General features: G+C 29.2%; 1 protein-coding gene across 1 annotated transcript in view; it reads right to left on the reverse strand.

Moving 5' to 3' along the window:
• The window catches only part of LOC129980970 (prominin-1-like), a 196,114-nt gene extending 177,367 nt beyond the window's left edge, over positions 1–18,747 (reverse strand). Inside the window, exon 1 of the mRNA XM_056091516.1 lies at positions 18,695–18,747. The gene's annotated coding sequence lies outside the window, so the exon portion shown is untranslated. The remainder of the gene's footprint in view (positions 1–18,694) is intronic.
• Between the last annotated feature and the right edge of the window lie 2,328 nt (positions 18,748–21,075).

Here is a 21,075-nt window from a genome sequence, read left to right on the forward strand (position 1 = left end):
TCGGATCATTAAGTTCATATTCAGAAGAAATTTTTCATTTTTTTTAATGCGGGGAAAATAGTTAAGCCCAGGCGATCACCTAGGCTATTTGGATGACGTTACTTTAAATTAGTTTGGTCATTTGAGGTAAGCAAATGAAATATAGAGAAAAAAAATTAATGGGAATGGAATACTAATACTCTAATAAAACACTTGACCAAAAAGGTCTCAAATGGCGCGTTTTTACATTTTCATATATGAAGTATGATACAAAAAGAAAGTATTGTGATCCGTCGAAAAATTCGATTTCGAGATTTTGATGAATCTAACGATTATGCTTTTCAATGTTCGAAAAACACAATTTTAGAACTATGCTTTTCTATTCAGTTGTGAACACGATCGGTGAACTCTCCATACTGTAGCTATGGGGAAATATGATCCCCACTATGCCACCAATTGCATGGTAACTGTCATGACATATGAGAAAGCCAGAAGCAACTCTAGAGAAAGAATGGTATAGTAGAGTTGGATCGAATACCCTTTTTTTCACGGCAAGATCCACGCTGTAATAAATCATTCACAAAAACCAAGACCTCTTCAAATCCACTCAATAGCGAAGGCAAAATGATACTCAGCAAATGATTCTTCCCTTGTAAAAAAATTAAATTCTTCCCTTGTAACTGTAATATTCCAATGTTAATTATCATTTTTTATCATCTTTCAGCTTATTTTCCCCCCTTCTTCTTTTCTTTCTACCTTATCCTTATCCAAATAGTTGGATAACTGAGTTTTATAGGGACCGGTCGCTCAGAATGGCGTCATGTTATGTGAACCCAATAATTTAAAAACGTTGCGAACTAACGGATAAAACCGAATATGTGGTCTTTACACAAAACTTAATGATTTTCACCAGATTTTGAATGAAAGGCGCCCAAAGGATAGCTGTATGTCTGTGTGTATGTGAATACTAAATCTTGAGAATATAAAATACTATTTAAATGAAATTTGGTACATAGTTCTATCATCAGAAATATAAATGTGAATTAAACTTTGGACCAAATCCGTCAGAGAGTTGACCATCTATCGGTCTTCGTATTCATGTACACATAAAATGTGATATCTCAAAAAATGCAAAAAGCTAGATAAATAAAATTTCGTATGCCATTTTGAGATCAAATTTACATTAAAATCTATAATGAAATCAATCGAAAAGAAATCCCAGATTCATACTTGATTTTCTTCATCATATTATGAAACATAAAAAGCAATATATTTAATCAAATACATGGAAGTGATGAGCAGGGAGACTCGCTTTAGCGAACTTTGCCATGAACTTAGAGGGTTTGCTATCTGCCTCTACATTTAGAAGACACAGATTTTCATAGGTCTATAAAAGCGCGATAGTGTCAAACTATTAAAAAAAGTCGAGGAAAGAGCAGTCGAGCTGGTTTATAAAGTTTGTGGCCAAATGTTGGCATCAGGTGAGGTACTGGTGGTGGTGGTGGTGGTGTGTGTGTTGGGGAGGGGGGGATAATTACTTTCTCACCCATCTCAGAATAGTATAAATAATTCATCAATTGCTTCAAGGTATGTAAGCATATGATTTGCAGTTGAAATTACTCAATAAGTTCATTATATGTCTCAAGGTAAATATAAAGGTAAACAGATATTTTTCTGTTGGGTAACAATCGATGTACTGAAAGTAATACATTAAAATATACCTCTAAATAATGCTAGATTGCCCTTTGCTCCTTCTATGACCAAAATTCTTTTCCCTCTTCCTGTACATACCAAGCAATTCCGTATTTAGTAGTGATATGCTTTATAACGGAAAGATTGAGTCTTCGAAAGTTAATTACTTTATTTTGGCCAATAATTCCAATTTTATGTATATTAGAAAATTTGTTGATTCCATTCACAGATTTTTAATGCAATTTAGGAAATAAACATCGCATATTCATATAAAAAAAAGGAAAAAAATTCCAAAAATTTATAAATGGAATTGCACAATTTTTTTTCTTGGAAAATATTTCTGCATTTTACAAAATAATTAAAATATTATAATAGAAGCGCTGATAATAATTATCAAAAAGAAAGATATTTTGTCCGAAATACAGCTGCTTTAATATATTATTCAATCAAAAAGAAAATAGTAATTATTTGCCATTTGTTCATGAATTTTAACAAACAAAATTCGGTACAAATATGCTAATCCAATCTTCGCAATTATTCTCTGAATAAATAAAGACTCATTATCGATTGACTCTTAATGAATTCAACAACATTATTCAAATATGAATGTAATTATGCTGCCGTATTTTAATATGTAGAACAAATATAGACCAATGATTAGTGGCTCGCTTTCCATGGCGTGTCTTTACACAGAGTAAATTGTTATAAAACAAGTAAAAATAAAATGCTGGCAATTAATTGTGCTCTCATGTACTAAAACTCTTACTTTTAACCTCAAATTAAATTATATTCATTGTTGTTCATGATAAAATTAAATAAAAAATATCGTCTGCTTTTAAAGTTTTTTTTTTTTAGTTCTTAATATATTCTGGCAATTGTGTGTTATCAGTATTCCAGATTGTGATGCGTTTTAACATTCACATATATATGATAATTTGAATAGAAATAGAAATAAATAATTGTGATAGTAAGTGAGTGAGGGGTTTTTTTTTTTTTTCGAACTCCGTCTAAATATGATTAAATTGAGATTTGCTTTCACTTCGAATGACTTGCAAATGTTTGGTTTGTTTGTTTATGCAATAATAAACCAATCACAATTTCATAGAATTCAAGTACACTATTAAAAATTGTTCTTGAGTATGTTCGATTTATGATGAAAAATCGCATCAACTCCGATCCGTAGCTCTTTTTGGGTGTATATAAATTTTCTTCATATAAAACATACATAGAATGATTTGAAATTTAACTTATATACTTTTAGAGAAGGAAAGAAGGGCAAAAACAAGCTAAATTTACATAAATAAATATGGTTGGAAACACCATTTGGATGAGTTAGAGGGCCTTGCGCGGCACTGATACATCTTGATTGGTAGAGCGCGATTAAAATTGAATAGGTATCGTTTAGTTCAGTTTAGTTATATTAACGTCCCGTTGGGACGGACCTCGTAATTTTGAACCGCAGTCTGATGACGAGGACGACACCTGAGCTGGCATCCCCCTCTCCACACCACACCAGCGGGAGGACGTTTGGCATTACGGATTTAAAGTGCAACAGACCCCCTTACATGACGGTTCTTCGGTGGAATCGGGTCTCGAATCTGAAACCCTACGGCTCACAAGCCGAGACCTTACCACCAAGCCACCGCAGCCTTAGGTACCGTTTTGTAGGGTCTCTTCATATCATGATCTTCAAAATTCCAGGTAACAGAATTCCCGGTACAACAATATTGATTTAATTTAGCCTTTTTAAAGAAAATAGACACTTATATTCGAAAATGTCCCCGCCAGCGAACACCTTACATAGTATTGATATACAATAGTTATGAAATATTAACTTTTGGCGTGAATTTAGCATTTGTACTGAATCTATCATCCTTGGCGGATAATTTGGCGATTAATCCCTGACATGCATTAATAGCATCCAAAAATCGAATTTGGGTTTTAGACGCATTTTTCTCACTCGATGGAAACAAAAAATGTTGACATAAAAACTACACTTGTAGTTACAAAATCCCATACTAAATTTAATATATTTAAGTCAGTATGTTTTTAAGTTATTGCGTTTACATGTTTCGAAAAGTACAGACCGACAGACGGTCCACTCCTTGTTCGATTTCGATCGAAACTTGATAGGTTTCTACACTATAGATCTTAAATCTGTGCGTCGAATTTTATTTATCTAGCTCTCTTCGTTTTGTAATTATCGTGTTAATTTACATTCGAACAGCCGGAGAGACGGTCTTTCTTTAAAAGGATTTTACTGAAAATTTGATAGAAATCTACAAATTTTTGTAAATATCACAAACCAAATTTAAACCGTCTAGCTCTAAGCACTTTTAAGTTACTTTTGTCACAGACAGACAGACGAAACATCGTCCAAAAATATGTTTTTCGAAAGGGAGGTCTAAATTAATGAAATTCGTCAATATACTGAGTTTATTTTTTTTTAATTTTTTTTTTTTTTTTTTTTTGACGATTACTATACTTTTTATATATTACGTATACGAGAAAGTAAAAATTGCAACAGATTTTGTATCAAATAAAATGTGATTCAAGAAGAAAATTGAACTGAAATAAAATAAAGGTGATTTTTTTGAGTTTTGAGATAATGCACAAATCATTTTTGTGATATAATACATATTTTCGGATAAAAAGTTTTAAAAACACTAAACATTTTCTTAACATTCAACAAACGATATTTTATTTAACTTTTGGACCTCTGAAAATTGGCAACTTTTTTCCTCTTATGTTATAGAACACTTCTGGCATATTTCATTAAGATCGGGCAAAAATAATATTTTTGCAAAGTTGAGATACTAAAATTCCTTTTTAGATATACACACATACACATAAACGATTTATAAATTGATCCATTGGGAATAATCTAGATCATACATGAAGAATCAGAACAATTATATTTCCCTTTTGACGCATGCTATTTTGTAATTAATATATGACAAAAAAAAAATCTAATCTTTTAAACAATACTGCAAAGATTTTATTTTCAAGACAGCAAAGAAAGTGTTGAGAACAGATGCAATTTAAGTACACATTCCTAGTAGATCTCTCAAACATAAAAATAACAGTTAGTAAAAGAATCAAAATGCTTTTAGATGCTCAAAGCTTATCGCCGCTTAGAATGCACCCCACAAGGAACGTAAGGATTGATAACACTAATTGTTTGAGCTTCCATTCAGGCTATTAACGGTGATAAAGCTAACCATTAAACGGATTAGCAGACTCATATATCGTTAAAAGTTATCAGGAACTACATTTCATTCACAATAGCAAATATTGTAGCCTCAAGTAATAACGTCGTAATGCAGCAAAAAAGTAATATTTCACATAAATTTATTCATAGGACTTTTGTAGTGAATGTTTTAAAACTTAATGATCATAACAGCATATCATTTAAAGAAGCAGTAGGATCATTTCATTTTTTACCAGTAAATATAAAAGTTATAACAGAATACTTATGCCGATCAAATATTAGTACCAATATTTGATCTGGATAAGTATTCTGTAATACTTTCGTAATTTTGATATATAAATTAAATGATTATAAAACTTTTTTTTTCAAAACTGCTCGTTTTTTCTACTGTATTTCGTACCTTTTTTTTCTTTTTTAACAACGTAGTATTCAGTTTGTAATATCTGATTTACTATACAATATATTTACTGCTATGCGAATTTTATTTTATTAATTTTTGTTTAACCTGCCTTGTTTTATACTCGCAAAGATGCAATTTTGCAGCTGAGTTTTAATTCTCTTCCAAAAGTGCTTGAGTTCAGATTTTTTTTTTCTTTTTTTTTCACCTGTGAATTTACGATAACAGTAGTAACTAGTAATAACTAGTTAACAGTAACTAGTAATAACTAGTTAACAGTAACAGTTAATAACTAGATAACAGTAATAAATAGCTTTATAATTTTCAGATTTTTTATTTTATTTCGAATGAATGTGCTACTTAATAATGATTATAAATAAATAATGTACAGAATATTGTACATTATTTATTTATAATCCTGTACAATGTATTTATAATTTATTATAAATAATGATTATAAAATTAATGATGATAAAAAAATGTTTTCAAGATTTCATAATATTTAAATTAATGAATTAGAAAGTAAAATTAAAAGACTAAAAGAGAGTAAACAAATTTTAAAAAATGCTACATTTAAGTATATTGATAAAAGAATGTTTTTAAAACTATTTTTATTGAATTTAATCCTAAATTTTATTTTTCAGGAAGATAGCTTCGGAACTTTGCCTCATTTCTATTAAAAAAAAAAGACAGTTTTAAAAATAATAGCCTATTTTCTTTAGAGTATACGAAATATATAGAAAGTATTATAATAGTCAAAAAATAAAAACTCGAGATTTTGACGTATATACACGTTTTAGTTCTCTTTGAGTTCAAAAAATTCGTTTTTGGAAAATGTCTGACTGTCTATGATAAATATAACTCAAAAACACTTTGAGGAAGGACAGAATTTGGTATACTGTCTTTACACCAAATTTGTAGATTTCTATCAAATTTTGAACAAAATCTTGTCAGCGGATGTCTGTCTGTCCGGCTGTTCGAATACAAGTTAGCATGATAATTACAAAACGAAGAGAACTAGATAAATAATACTCGGTACACAGATTTAACGTCTACAGTGTAGATCAAACAAGGAGTTGATCATCAGTCGGTGTGCACTTTTAAAAACATGTAAATGCTGTAACTCAAAAAAGTAGCTACTTAAATATATTAAACACAGCATGGTATTTAGTGACTAAAGGTGCAGTTTTGTCTCAAATCTTTGTTCTAATCGATTGAGAAAAACGTTTCTAAAACACAAATCCCATTTTCGGATTAATCGCCAAAAAACTTGCCAAAGTTCATGCGATAGATTCAGTAAAAATGCTAAATTCACGCCAAAAAATATTTCGCAACTATTGTATACCAGTGCCATCCTCAGTATTCTCTTGGAATAACTCCTTTATTAAAAAGTATGAGAGAAAGTTTTCGGGGGACCACACCCTCTGATTTAACATACGAAGGACTCTTTTTTCAGGTTCTGATGGAACATACATAAAAGTCAAACATATAGAGCAAAATGAATTTATTCTAAAAAGTTTTGTACAATCGTGGTTATTTTTCAATATAATAGCCGTGGAGATTCAGGAATTTTCCATATAAGCGTATCAGGTTTTCTGTATCCTCTTCATAAGTTACCGCCAGTACGATGAGATGGACTTTAACTCGCTTTTGAAGCTCTCCGTTAATCTGGAATTACTATTTTGATATTCTGGACAGTTCATCTATTCAGAGATGAAATGAAAATTTACCCGGCTCTAAGACGCATTCTCCATGAAAGTGAACACGGAAGAAAATCTGTCGCAACAGAAGATCTTGTTCAAAGCAATTGATCAAATAGTTCGAAAGATAATGATGATATTCGAATCCCAGACAAAGCGCTGATCGACCAGCATGCCAAAATTACGATTTTGAAGGGTGATAGTTTAGACACTCTTGCTCCGTTTCTTTCCTTAAAAGAAATTTCAAAGAATTTCCAGACTAACGTGGAGCTTCCAAAGAGTGATAAGTTTTTGAAAAAAGGATATAGAAAACTCAATCCACCGATCCGTTAATCTGGAATTACTATTTTGATATTCTGGACAGTTCATTTATTCAGAGATGAAATGAAAATTTACTCGGCTCTAAGACGCATTCTCCATGAAAGTGAACACGGAAGAAAATCTGTCGCAACAGAAGATCTTGTTCAAAGCAATTGATCAAATAGTTCGAAAGATAATGATGATATTCGAATCCCAGACAAAGAGCTGCCCGACCAGCATGCCAAAATTACGATTTTGAAGGGTGATAGTTTAGACACTCTTGCTCCGTTTCTTTCCTTAAAAGAAATTTCAAAGAATTTCCAGACTAACGTGGAGCTTCCAAAGAGTGATAATTTTTTGAAAAAAGGATGTAGAAAACTCAATCCACCGATCCGTTAATCTGGAATTACTATTTTGATATTCTGGACAGTTCATTTATTCAGAGATGAAATAAAAATTTACTCGGCTCTAAGACGCATTCTCCATGAAAGTGAACACGGAAGAAAATCTGTCGCAACAGAAGATCTTGTTCAAAGCAATTGATCAAATAGTTCGAAAGATAATGATGATATTCGAATCCCAGACAAAGAGCTGATCGACCAGCATGCCAAAATTACGATTTTGAAGGGTGATAGTTTAGACACTCTTGCTCTGTTTCTTTCCTTAAAAGAAATTTCAAAGAATTTCCAGACTAACGTGGAGCTTCCAAAGAGTGATAATTTTTTGAAAAAAGGATGTAGAAAACTCAATTCACCGATCCGTTAATCTGGAATTACTATTTTGATATTCTGGACAGTTCATTTATTCAGAGATGAAATGAAAATTTACTCGGCTCTAAGACGCATTCTCCATGAAAGTGAACACGGAAGAAAATCTGTCGCAACAGAAGATCTTGTTCAAAGCAATTGATCAAATAGTTCGAAAGATAATGATGATATTCGAATCCCAGACAAAGCGCTGATCGACCAGCATGCCAAAATTACGATTTTGAAGGGTGATAGTTTAGACACTCTTGCTCCGTTTCTTTCCTTAAAAGAAATTTCAAAGAATTTCCAGACTAACGTGGAGCTTCCAAAGAGTGATAAGTTTTTGAAAAAAGGATATAGAAAACTCAATCCACCGATCCGTTAATCTGGAATTACTATTTTGATATTCTGGACAGTTCATTTATTCAGAGATGAAATGAAAATTTACTCGGCTCTAAGACGCATTCTCCATGAAAGTGAACACGGAAGAAAATCTGTCGCAACAGAAGATCTTGTTCAAAGCAATTGATCAAATAGTTCGAAAGATAATGATGATATTCGAATCCCAGACAAAGAGCTGCCCGACCAGCATGCCAAAATTACGATTTTGAAGGGTGATAGTTTAGACACTCTTGCTCCGTTTCTTTCCTTAAAAGAAATTTCAAAGAATTTCCAGACTAACGTGGAGCTTCCAAAGAGTGATAATTTTTTGAAAAAAGGATGTAGAAAACTCAATCCACCGATCCGTTAATCTGGAATTACTATTTTGATATTCTGGACAGTTCATTTATTCAGAGATGAAATGAAAATTTACTCGGCTCTAAGACGCATTCTCCATGAAAGTGAACACGGAAGAAAATCTGTCGCAACAGAAGATCTTGTTCAAAGCAATTGATCAAATAGTTCGAAAGATAATGATGATATTCGAATCCCAGACAAAGAGCTGCCCGACCAGAATGCCAAAATTACGATTTTGAAGGGTGATAGTTTAGACACTCTTGCTGCGTTTCTTTCCTTAAAAGAAATTTCAAAGAATTTCCAGACTAACGTGGAGCATCCAAAGAGTGATAATTTTTTGAAAAAAGGATGTAGAAAACTCAATCCACCGATCCGTTAATCTGGAATTACTATTTTGATATTCTGGACAGTTCATTTATTCAGAGATGAAATGAAAATTTACTCGGCTCTAAGACGCATTCTCCATGAAAGTGAACACGGAAGAAAATCTGTCGCAACAGAAGATCTTGTTCAAAGCAATTGATCAAATAGTTCGAAAGATAATGATGATATTCGAATCCCAGACCAAGAGCTGATCGACCAGCATGCCAAAATTACGATTTTGAAGGGTGATAGTTTAGACACTCTCGCTCCGTTTCTTTCCTTAAAAGAAATTTCAAAGAATTTCCAGACTAACGTGGAGCTTCCAAAGAGTGATAATTTTTTGAAAAAAGGATGTAGAAAACTCAATCCACCGATCCGTTAATCTGGAATTACTATTTTGATATTCTGGACAGTTCATTTATTCAGAGATGAAATGAAAATTTACTCGGCTCTAAGACGCATTCTCCATGAAAGTGAACACGGAAGAAAATCTGTCGCAACAGAAGATCTTGTTCAAAGCAATTGATCAAATAGTTCGAAAGATAATGATGATATTCGAATCCCAGACAAAGAGCTGCCCGACCAGCATGCCAAAATTACGATTTTGAAGGGTGATAGTTTAGACACTCTTGCTCCGTTTCTTTCCTTAAAAGAAATTTCAAAGAATTTCCAGACTAACGTGGAGCTTCCAAAGAGTGATAATTTTTTGAAAAAAGGATGTAGAAAACTCAATCCACCGATCCGTTTATCTGGAATTACTATTTTGATATTCTGGACAGTTCATTTATTCAGAGATGAAATGAAAATTTACTCGGCTCTAAGACGCATTCTCCATGAAAGTGAACACGGAAGAAAATCTGTCGCAACAGAAGATCTTGTTCAAAGCAATTGATCAAATAGTTCGAAAGATAATGATGATATTCGAATCCCAGACAAAGAGCTGCCCGACCAGCATGCCAAAATTACGATTTTGAAGGGTGATAGTTTAGACACTCTTGCTCCGTTTCTTTCCTTAAAAGAAATTTCAAAGAATTTCCAGACTAACGTGGAGCTTCCAAAGAGTGATAATTTTTTGAAAAAAGGATGTAGAAAACTCAATCCACCGATCCGTTTATCTGGAATTACTATTTTGATATTCTGGACAGTTCATTTATTCAGAGATGAAATGAAAATTTACTCGGCTCTAAGACGCATTCTCCATGAAAGTGAACACGGAAGAAAATCTGTCGCAACAGAAGATCTTGTTCAAAGCAATTGATCAAATAGTTCGAAAGATAATGATGATATTCGAATCCCAGACAAAGAGCTGATCGACCAGCATGCCAAAATTACGATTTTGAAGGGTGATAGTTTAGACGCTCTTGCTCCGTTTCTTTCCTTAAAAGAAATTTCAAAGAATTTCCAGACTAACGTGGAGCTTCCAAAGAGTGATAATTTTTTGAAAAAAGGATGTAGAAAACTCAATCCACCGATCCGTTAATCTGGAATTACTATTTTGATATTCTGGACAGTTCATTTATTCAGAGATGAAATGAAAATTTACTCGGCTCTAAGACGCATTCTCCATGAAAGTGAACACGGAAGAAAATCTGTCGCAACAGAAGATCTTGTTCAAAGCAATTGATCAAATAGTTCGAAAGATAATGATGATATTCGAATCCCAGACAAAGAGCTGCCCGACCAGCATGCCAAAATTACGATTTTGAAGGGTGATAGTTTAGACACTCTTGCTCCGTTTCTTTCCTTAAAAGAAATTTCAAAGAATTTCCAAACTAACGTGGAGCTTCCAAAGAGTGATAATTTTTTGAAAAAATGATGTAGAAAACCCAATCCACCGATATGAAAATTTCGACTTTTCACGGCGATAATGCTGAAAATGAATCATGATTGCATGTAATATTTGACAATAAATTCATTTTGCTCTATATACTTGTCTTTTAATGGAGTATCAAAGTATAAAAAAAATCGACCATCGTGTTAATATTTATACCTCTATTTACAAATTGCAGCATGAATGATTAAAAATCATGCACAACGCTTCACCAGACGCAGTGACGGATTTTGACTGGACAGCTGCCTAGGGTTGCTGAAATAAAGGAGGGTCACAGCCACGTGAATCAAAAGATGTAATTAATCTAATCTTTAAATAAATAACTTTGTAAGAAATACAAAGTGTGTATAATTCATTAATTTAGGTACAAATGGGAAATAACATATTATAAAAATATGTTATTATAAGATATTGGAATAATAATCCATTAACTGATTTTGTTATATATTTGTAATGTCATATTTGATCGATGAATTTGTAACGTCATATTTGTTTGAAATTAATTTAATTATTATTTTATAATTTGATGTTTTCTTTACTTCACTTGTAAGCAAAGAGAACACTAATAATTACGGCTAATATTTTAAATACTTTATTATGTTAGTCATTTTTTACATGAGATACAAATTTAAACCCAAAACTTTTTCGATACTCTCTTAATAAACTTTTCATGCCAAAGAACTCTTTATATGGCAATGGCGTACAATAATTACGAAATATTAACTTTTGGCGTGAATTTGGCATTTTTACTGAGTTATTTGGCGATTACTCAATGGCGTCTGGTTGATAGTATCTGAAAATAGAATTTGTGTTTTAGACGAATTTTTCTCACCCGATTGGAACGAAAGTTTGTCACAAAACTGAACTTATAATCATAAAATTCCATACCAAATTTGAGACATTTAAATTATTATATTTTTGAATTATCGGTTCTACATGATTCTGAAAATACAGGTTGACGGACAATTGCTCAATTTGGCTTAACATCTGACAGATGTTAAGCCAAATAATATAGTATCTATAATAATTTAGAATTTACATTATATGTATTAAATCGGTGTACCTCGGAGCGAATTTTTTTGAAAAACTAATTAGAATGTCAATTAAAAATTACGCAAAATTTTGGAATTTTTCGTGATATTTTTGGAAAATATTACGATATAAAAATGAATTTTACATCCTTTTAAAATTCAAAAAATTATCTTTTCACTGATTCCAATTTAGTTGCCGCATCATTTTTTTTTCTGTATTTTATCAATTTTTAAAAATATTTTAAATGTATTATCAAACAAGAATATAATGATATATAAGAATTCTGAACAAATATTAAACGTATCATGAGCGATAATATGAAAATATAAGGATTCTGAAAGAACAACAAAGTTGTTAATAAAAGTCACTATTAAAGTTACAAATATTTTTCATTTTTATTTTTCAATATGAATTGCTACTGGTGTTAATACAAAAAATAATAATAATAATAAAGGAACTTGCAAAAAATAATGAAATCCGACTCCTGTCTTTAACACATCTCATTATTGGCAAAGTAAATTTTAGAAAGCAAATGATATATTTCTTTAATTTTGAGAAGAATCTGTAAAAGATTCAAATTTAAAATACTATTAACATGAAGAAAAAGCAAAATTATACCTTAGTTTTGATTAGTTAATTAGGGTACATTGTTTAAAGACTAGAAACAACAGAGTTCATCCATTTTTTACGAAATTTAGGGAAGTTGACAGCAAATAAAGGAAATATATAATAAAATGAACAGAAAAGCGTAAGCTTCTAAAATATGTATGAATTATATATCTATCAAAATATTACACTTAAGACTATTTTGATGAAGAAGTTATTAACAATCAAGATAGATAAAATATTTAGTTGAAAATATAACTGGGCTAGTGGGTTTTTTTTTTTAATCCAATGAATACTTTTTAATTGTATTTTGCTTTCTAAATTGCACAAACATGGTGGAAGTATACAAAGACGCTTTATATAACATAGAAATTTTATATATCGTAAGACTTATTATTAAGCATTATATAAAATAAATATCTCAATATATAATATTATATTGAGATATTATATAGCAAATTTAAATTACAACATATTTAAATATTAAGATTCTACTTTCTGTATTCATATTTTTAAAAAATATGCTTGCTTTCAGAAAAAAAAATGTATGAATATAAGTGTAATAATCATTTTCTTTCTTTATTCATATTTTTAAAAAAATATATTTGAGTTCCGAAAAAAAAGTTGCATTAATATAAATTTAATCACTTTTGTTTCAGTTTAAACCTCAAATTTTTCGAAACTCATAGAAAATTACAGACAACTAATGGAATGGCGAAAAATTTTCATTAATATGATAGTATAAGTTATATGATTATCAAAATTTGAAGTTTAAAAAAATTTTGCTGACGAAGCTCTTAATACTAAATAACATAAAATATTTAATTCAAAATTTTAGTAAACATTAATCCCGGCTAACCAGTTAGTCGCTAAAGGTGGCTAGTAATACGTATACAAATGCGAATTGATACGATATAAAATAAATTCTTTGTGCACACGTTATCGCTTCTGTGTAACCAATTAGAAAATTAGTAAAATTAATTAGTTCTAAGCGTAAATTACTAAAGGAAATTTTAAAAATAAGATAAAATGGACGAATAAAATCTATAAAACATTACCATACTACAATGTTTAGAACAATTATTCGAAACTTTTTTTAAAAAGACTTAATAATATGTATATCATGTCATATACGTTAACTATATGATGTATCATGTTTTTTACCTTCCGTTAAATGACATTGCATTGACTTTTATTTAATTACCGGAAATCATTTCATAGATATCATATTTAAAAACAAATGTCTTTAACTGAAACTTTTGAAATTTGTTTTTAATGGCCGTCGTGCGTTTTGGAAAAACTTATTTTATGACTATTTTTCTATTTAGTTTGATGACAAATGTTTACATTTGATTCTGTAAGAACAATTTGAAAAACCACAAATATGATGGGAAATGTTTTGGATGAATCTCCATGTTTCAACTCAACCTGGAGTTCGAAAAACACTTTTTTCGAATCACGTTTGTCTGTGAATACACTAATTCAAAAATGCTTTAAATCAGAGGAATGGAATTTGGTATATGGACGTCAGACCAAATGTGCTGTTTTCTATCAAAATTTGGCTTTCTGGCTGTTCGAGTACGAATGAATTCGATTACAACAAACAGAAATGGCTATATATATAACTTTTAGGTCACAAGTATAGCATCTAAAATGCAAATTCTTATCAAATATTGAATCAAATCTGTCAAAGGTTTGACCGTCTTTACTTTCGCATTCATGTAAAGACAATAAATCATAAATAAATTGACTTAAATCAATGAAATTCTGCATGCCATCATGTGACTACAATCGTAATTCTGTATCAAATTTGGGTTATTATTGGTTAGGAGAAAAAAGAAGATCAAAATACATTTTTACGCCAAAAGTTTACGCGCCAAAATACACGAAGTTTTTAGTAAATCACACCAAAAATCTACATTTCGTAACTAAATGTAGCCAAAGCCATGTTAAAAAATTGCGGCTTTACACAAAGTAAACAATTTTATGCGGATGGAGGGGGGGGGGGGTAAGACCTTTGTTGAAGAATAAGCGGGAAAGTTTTGGAGAAACAATTCCTGTTTCTTTCTTTTTTTTTTTTTTTCAATGTACTAAATGCATTTATTTAAGAAAACTACTATAGTTACGGCTATTAATCAAAGAAAAAAAATACTATAGTTAAGAGTTTAGTCCTTCATGATGAATTAAAACTAATATTATAGATTTCTAAATATAAGACTATTTACTTGCGTGCGCCACTCACATAAAGAGAGATTTTATTATGTTATAACGCTAATTTAAATACCTGATTTCGTCTGCAAAATTATTATTGCATTTATTTATTTGTATACTGATTATGCTGATTATAATTTAAAAACAAATATTCAAAAAAATTGTGAAAATAAGAAGAAAAAAAATGTCATGATAGCTGAAATATATATATATATATATATATATATATAAGCAGATGCGCGACCGAATAGAAGAAATTATTGAAACTTCGATTTATTTCATTCCGGGACGCATAATTTGCACAGATAAAAAGCGGTTAGCAATACGTCAGTCTACATTGCGACACAAGAGCAGAAGAGCAAAAGAGACCTTTTTCCCTTCGATGATTTTATTACGAGATTTTAATAGGGATTTCTTTGAAACGAGTACACTTAGTAAAGGGAATCTTAAATATCTTTAAAAGAATGTTGTACGCGTTACGGATTTATATCCCTTCGCTCGGAGCGTGAGAAAATGCTGTGATAAGCAGTTTTATAGAGCGCGAGTAGAATTAATTAAATAAAAAAAAGGTGGAATTGGATCAGGAAATTTAAAAAATTAGAATTAAATTAACATGGGCTAATTTAAAATAAAAATTTGGAAATTAATTAAGATTCAATTTAGATTTTAAAATATCATTACACATACATCTATATACCTATTCATCGATTATGCCTTCATTTCCCCCCTAGACGCTGCCGCTATTTTCGTAAATGTTCTTAATGTTCGGGATTTTAGTTTAGTCAAGGCCGCTAAGTTGATCAAAAATTTGAATGAGGTTTAAATAAGGCATTCTATACTTTTTAGAAAACAAGAGAATATGCATATTTATTAATAATGGATAAAAAAACCAAATTAATAAGGTGACTAATAGCTATATATATCATTGACTTGTATAGCTGCGGAGCAATGAAAGAAATTCAGATCTAGGACTACAATTCATTCTTTCATAATTACCCATTGAATTTCTAGGTATTCATAGCTAAACTATAACATAAGTTGAATACAAAGCATTAATATAAACGCTTAAACTGGCGTAGAAAAGAAGCAAGCAACTAAATAATATTTAAACTCATTATTTATTCCGCTCAAAAAATGATAAAAAACAAAAACAAAAAAAAACTTAATTTATTTTATTATATTATTTATTATCACGTGAGAACATGATGTTGTTTTGGTTACGGGGTTTTGAAGCTTGAAATCGCATAGGCAATGAATAAAGCATAAATGGCAATTTTCATCATCATCTTTTAATCGCATATATATTTTTTTTACCTGCTTTTACCAGTATTGCATTATTATTATGTATGCTATGACATCATAGCTGTCATTTCGTCTCAAAATCGGTCGAGCTCTAAAACTTTGTTTGCCAGCTAGAAAAATTGAAAATGAAAGTTTAAAAATAAAGAAGTTTTTCATGAATGTTTCAAACTGGTTTAAATTGGTTAATAACTTGAATTAATTAAGACAAGTAATGTCTTAAAAAATAATAAAATTCTCACATGATAATTTGAAATTTGCGATCGTAGATTTCATTTTTTAAAAATATTTTTTCATTATTTATTTTATTTTATTTATTTCATAGCTATTATTTGCAATAGTGTTTAATTTTAAGATTAATGTTTGTTATTAATAAAATCGCAAAAACAAACTTAATATCATGCTCCTTAAGGTACAGTTTCCATTGTAAAATAAAATTATGAATTTAATTTTCAGAAAATTACTTTCAACTGTTATAAAAAAAAAAACAGAAGGGGAAATTTCCGAACAATATATTATAAAACAATATTAATAAAAATTGCTTCTATTTTTTCACAAATGCTTTAAGCAGTAAATTAATTTAAAATATTATTTTTTTTTAACAAAACCCCCCTTATTTTAAATAAATAAATTTTTTAAAAAAACTAAAAATGAGTAGGACTGATACAAAGATAGAAAATAATTTCTCCATATATGAGCACAGTTGCAGTTCGTTGTAATCCGACGACCTTCTGTAAACGATAAACATTTACCACGATTTCCTGGAGGCCTTTTTGGGGGATAATATCAAGGTCTTTCAATGCAACGTGGCTGGAAATATAGCGTTCGAAAACTGTCACAATTGACTTTAATAACGAATGAATAAAATGTTATTTAAAAAGTTAAAAAAAAACAATTTTAAAATTAGCGTAAAAAATTTCTTGAATGCTAAAGAAAGAAAAAAATTATGGAAATACATAAAATCCTTCATAAGGAATGAAAAGAGTAAAGATTAAACATTATTAAATTCGAATAAATTGTCACAAATCAAATTGATCTCAGTGAAAAATTAAACACAAATCGTGCAAATTGTCACAATGTGTATTTTGTGGTAAAGTAATCGGTAGATGATTTGACCATTAAAAACAAGTCATTTGCCGATAATCATTAAAAACAAAAAACATATGTTACACTTTTTCCTTGTAATCGTACCTAATTTACTGCGAAATTAGAGAAACTTTCGCATAGTTTAGTATTCACACACATATATATAGAAACAATATAAATTGAACGTTTATAACAATATACGTTAAATTTCTTCAACAAAAATAAAGAAATTGAATTTTTCGAGCTATGTTAATTTCCTAGTATGCAGCAGCTGTTATGAAGTACACAGATGAGCTGAAGAAAATAGTAAAATGATTGCTTCATTACAAATATTTACTTAATACAATAAAAACAGTTGCAATCTCATTATTTAGACGACACTCACTTCTACGTAATGATCAAATTGTAAAAAAAAGCATTTGTTTCAATATAATAATTAATTAAATAATAATATTTCAATAATATTTAAAATATAATAATTTAAATAATAAAGAAAATACTGTTTCAAAAAAAATCCTTTTATTATATAAATGAAATTTTCAATTTGATTTACTGAAAAATAATAGCATTAAAACCTTTAAAAGCAATTCAGATACTTCAAATCTTTAATTCCAAATATTTATTTTTCCACGCGCATTTTTTAAATAACTAAACAATAAAAAAACCCGAAGCGAAAGTAATAATTTGTTTAATGTATGTAAAAAATATAATATGAAATAACCAATTATTAAACAATATTCATTAATAATTTAATGCCATTTTCTGTTATGCAATATTTATTTAATGCATTGAATAATACGAACATATATTTTTTTACCATTATTAAGAGTCATTTACTTGACACTTGTACAATGTATGAATTTCAATTTGAAATTATTTATATGTCACATATAAAACATTATGACTTTATAAAATAAATTAAAAATATAATGAACTGCATACAAAAATATGTTTTGTAAAAATAAATTTTAAAAAATCACATTTTTATGAACTTTTCTGTAGTAAAAAATACAGAAATTTTAAATGATAAGACATTAAACAGACATCATCAAAAAGTCCACTTTTTCTTTTTTAATAATCAGTGTTTTCGGAATATAGTGTTATAACATATTTATTGATCATCGTTTCAATATGGTAAGATTTCAAGTAAAATATCAGACCACTATATTTATTGTTGATATAAATATCAAACATCCATTAATATATAATAAATAATGCAATATAAAAATTACAATTATTTGTTTCATAAATTAAAGGTAAATACAGGTGAATAAGTTCATCACGTTATTTATGCCTTGCTGTATGTATAATTTTTTCGCCCCCTAACACATATACCCTTTAAAAATGGATATGAGCGACGCAGCTGTTATTCCAAGTACAAAGAAACAAATTTTAGAAAAGTAAGGCATCATTCATAGCAATCATAGAAATATCTATGTTATACTAACACGTATATAAAATGTTTTGGAAGGGGAAAACGTTGCTATGCGATAAAATATTTACCTTTCGAACAGCATCTTCGTGTTTACGATACCATGACAGATGTCTATTGCTGCATTTACCAGATTAAATGACAGAATCTTAGCGCCATCTAGTGGTTACATTTTAAATCATTCTTTTTTTCTATTGATTATTCGTTATTTAGGTGAAAATACTTGATTTTTGGACATATTTTTTCACTTTTGATTTTTTTTTTCAGAATAAAAATATTTCTGAAAGAATTGTTAACTTGTAGCTATGTCTCCTAACTTAGTTTTTTTATATATTTTTTTTTATTTAAGTTATTTTAAATAAATGACGAAGAGAAAGAAAATTATGTTTTTCAGAATTTACAGTCAGATAGAATGTTTACCGTAGAAGTTTAATAACAGCATTTTTTTTTTTTTTTTTTTTTTGCATTCAGATTTTTATTCTACCAAATTATTCAATATATAAATGGAATAAAAATACCTCTTCCCTTTTTAGATCTATCATCAGAGGCTTTAAGACAATTTCTGAAACTAATATATGTTTTTTATTATTGATTTTAGTTTCGTCTCTATAAGATAAATTTTTGAATGACAAAATTTAATTTTAAATGAAAAAAAATAAAACATATAATTGCGAGTCTTTTTCAAAATATCTTGTTTTCTTAATAGCACAAAATTATTAAGATTACTTCTATTACAATATTATTATTACTCTGCAGTGTTATAAAAATTACTTCATTTTATTCCACAGAATTCAGAATAATAAACAGCGCATTGGTTCCTGGGTTTCAATAGTTCGAAATATTTGTTTTTAAATTTTTACAGTAATTTTGATATGGAATAATAAATGAAAAAAAATTACGAATTCTTTCTCACATAATCTATAAATAATTTAGAAATAAGAATCTGTGATAAGAAATATTTCTATTGGCACTAAAAATACAATAGTGTAACGATATCTTCATAATAATTATTACATCCAAGATATGAACAGCATCTTGGAAATATTGTACAAAATCTTGTGCTAATTGAGATGATAGTACAAGCTTAGATTATTCCGAAAATTCCACAAATTAATTTATTAATTTTTTAAAAAATGAAAGCTATTAACATAAATTTCAAGTTATCTTGTGAGTTTTCTAATGTAAATTTGGATTGCCGAGAATTAAATTTTTAAACCATAGTCGCTCTCATGAAATTCATTGATAAATCGATTCATCCAAAGTATTTTGGAAAAAGAGAGAGAGAGAGAGATCGCCATATTATTTTTCTGAAATATTTTCGATAGAGTAATTAGAGTTAAAAAGTAGATAGTTGAAATTCAAAATCTAACTTCAAAAATTTTAAATCTTGAATTTTTTTTCTGATTTTTAATATTTTTTTTTAAATTCAAATTACTATATTCAACTATTCAACGACACCAATCCCATTCCCAAAACAACGTCATATTCTCACATTTCTATCATTGTAATGTAATCTTTGACTGATGAGGTATGGATTTTTTAAAATCATATTTAGTTATAACACACCTATCGTTGAATTTCACTATCTGAAAATTTGAAAAAAAAAAAAAAAAAAAAAAAAAAAAGATTGTGCTTTATTTCATAACCTTTCTGTAGAAAGACATTCATTAATTCTATAATATGCAAAAGTTGAGGGTTCGGATTCTAAATAGAAACCTAAAAGTTTTGAAATCGTAAACGATTCTGTAATTTTTTTTTTTTTTTTTTCCTTCTGCTTCTTCTTTTTCTGCTTTTTTTTTCTTTTTACTATACTCATTTCAAAGCCAGTTCACGCTCCTATTTCAGTGTGTCCAATCCAAAATTCTGTTTCGACTATTTTCTTAAATTCTAGAAATATAATAATTGATCTCTCTAGTTTGTTTTCTCCATCAATAAATTCTGTAATTTCATATATTTTTCGTTTTTTTAGCATTACGTTTTATGCACATTTATCTTCTAAAACTTCTGGTTTTCACGCTTTAGATCTCCTGGTGTCCAAAAAACATATCTTTTATAATTATGCCATTCGATTCATTTTCGATAACACAAAAAAATCTTGCGCTATACAAATGAAATTTAGTAAGTGTACTTAAGCTCATATTTCTCGATTTTTCTCAAACTTTGATTAAAATCCATTCGAGGTAACTATGTCTGTTAACTATTCGAATTAATGTCTAGATAGATACAATTTGGTATCCATTAACCTACCATCTCGATAGTTACAATTTGGTACACAGATTTAACATCCAAAGTATAGATACCTATCACATTTAGAACCAGATCCATCAATAGGTTGACTGACAGTCGGTATGTATTTTCATAAACATATGAACACAATGATTAAAAAACACAACAACTTAAATTTTATATGAAATTTATAAAGTGATTTTGGTGACAAATGCGCTAATGTTTT

The sequence above is a fragment of the Argiope bruennichi genome, chromosome 8, assembly GCF_947563725.1.
Source record: "Argiope bruennichi chromosome 8, qqArgBrue1.1, whole genome shotgun sequence".
Taxonomy (NCBI): domain Eukaryota; kingdom Metazoa; phylum Arthropoda; class Arachnida; order Araneae; family Araneidae; genus Argiope; species Argiope bruennichi.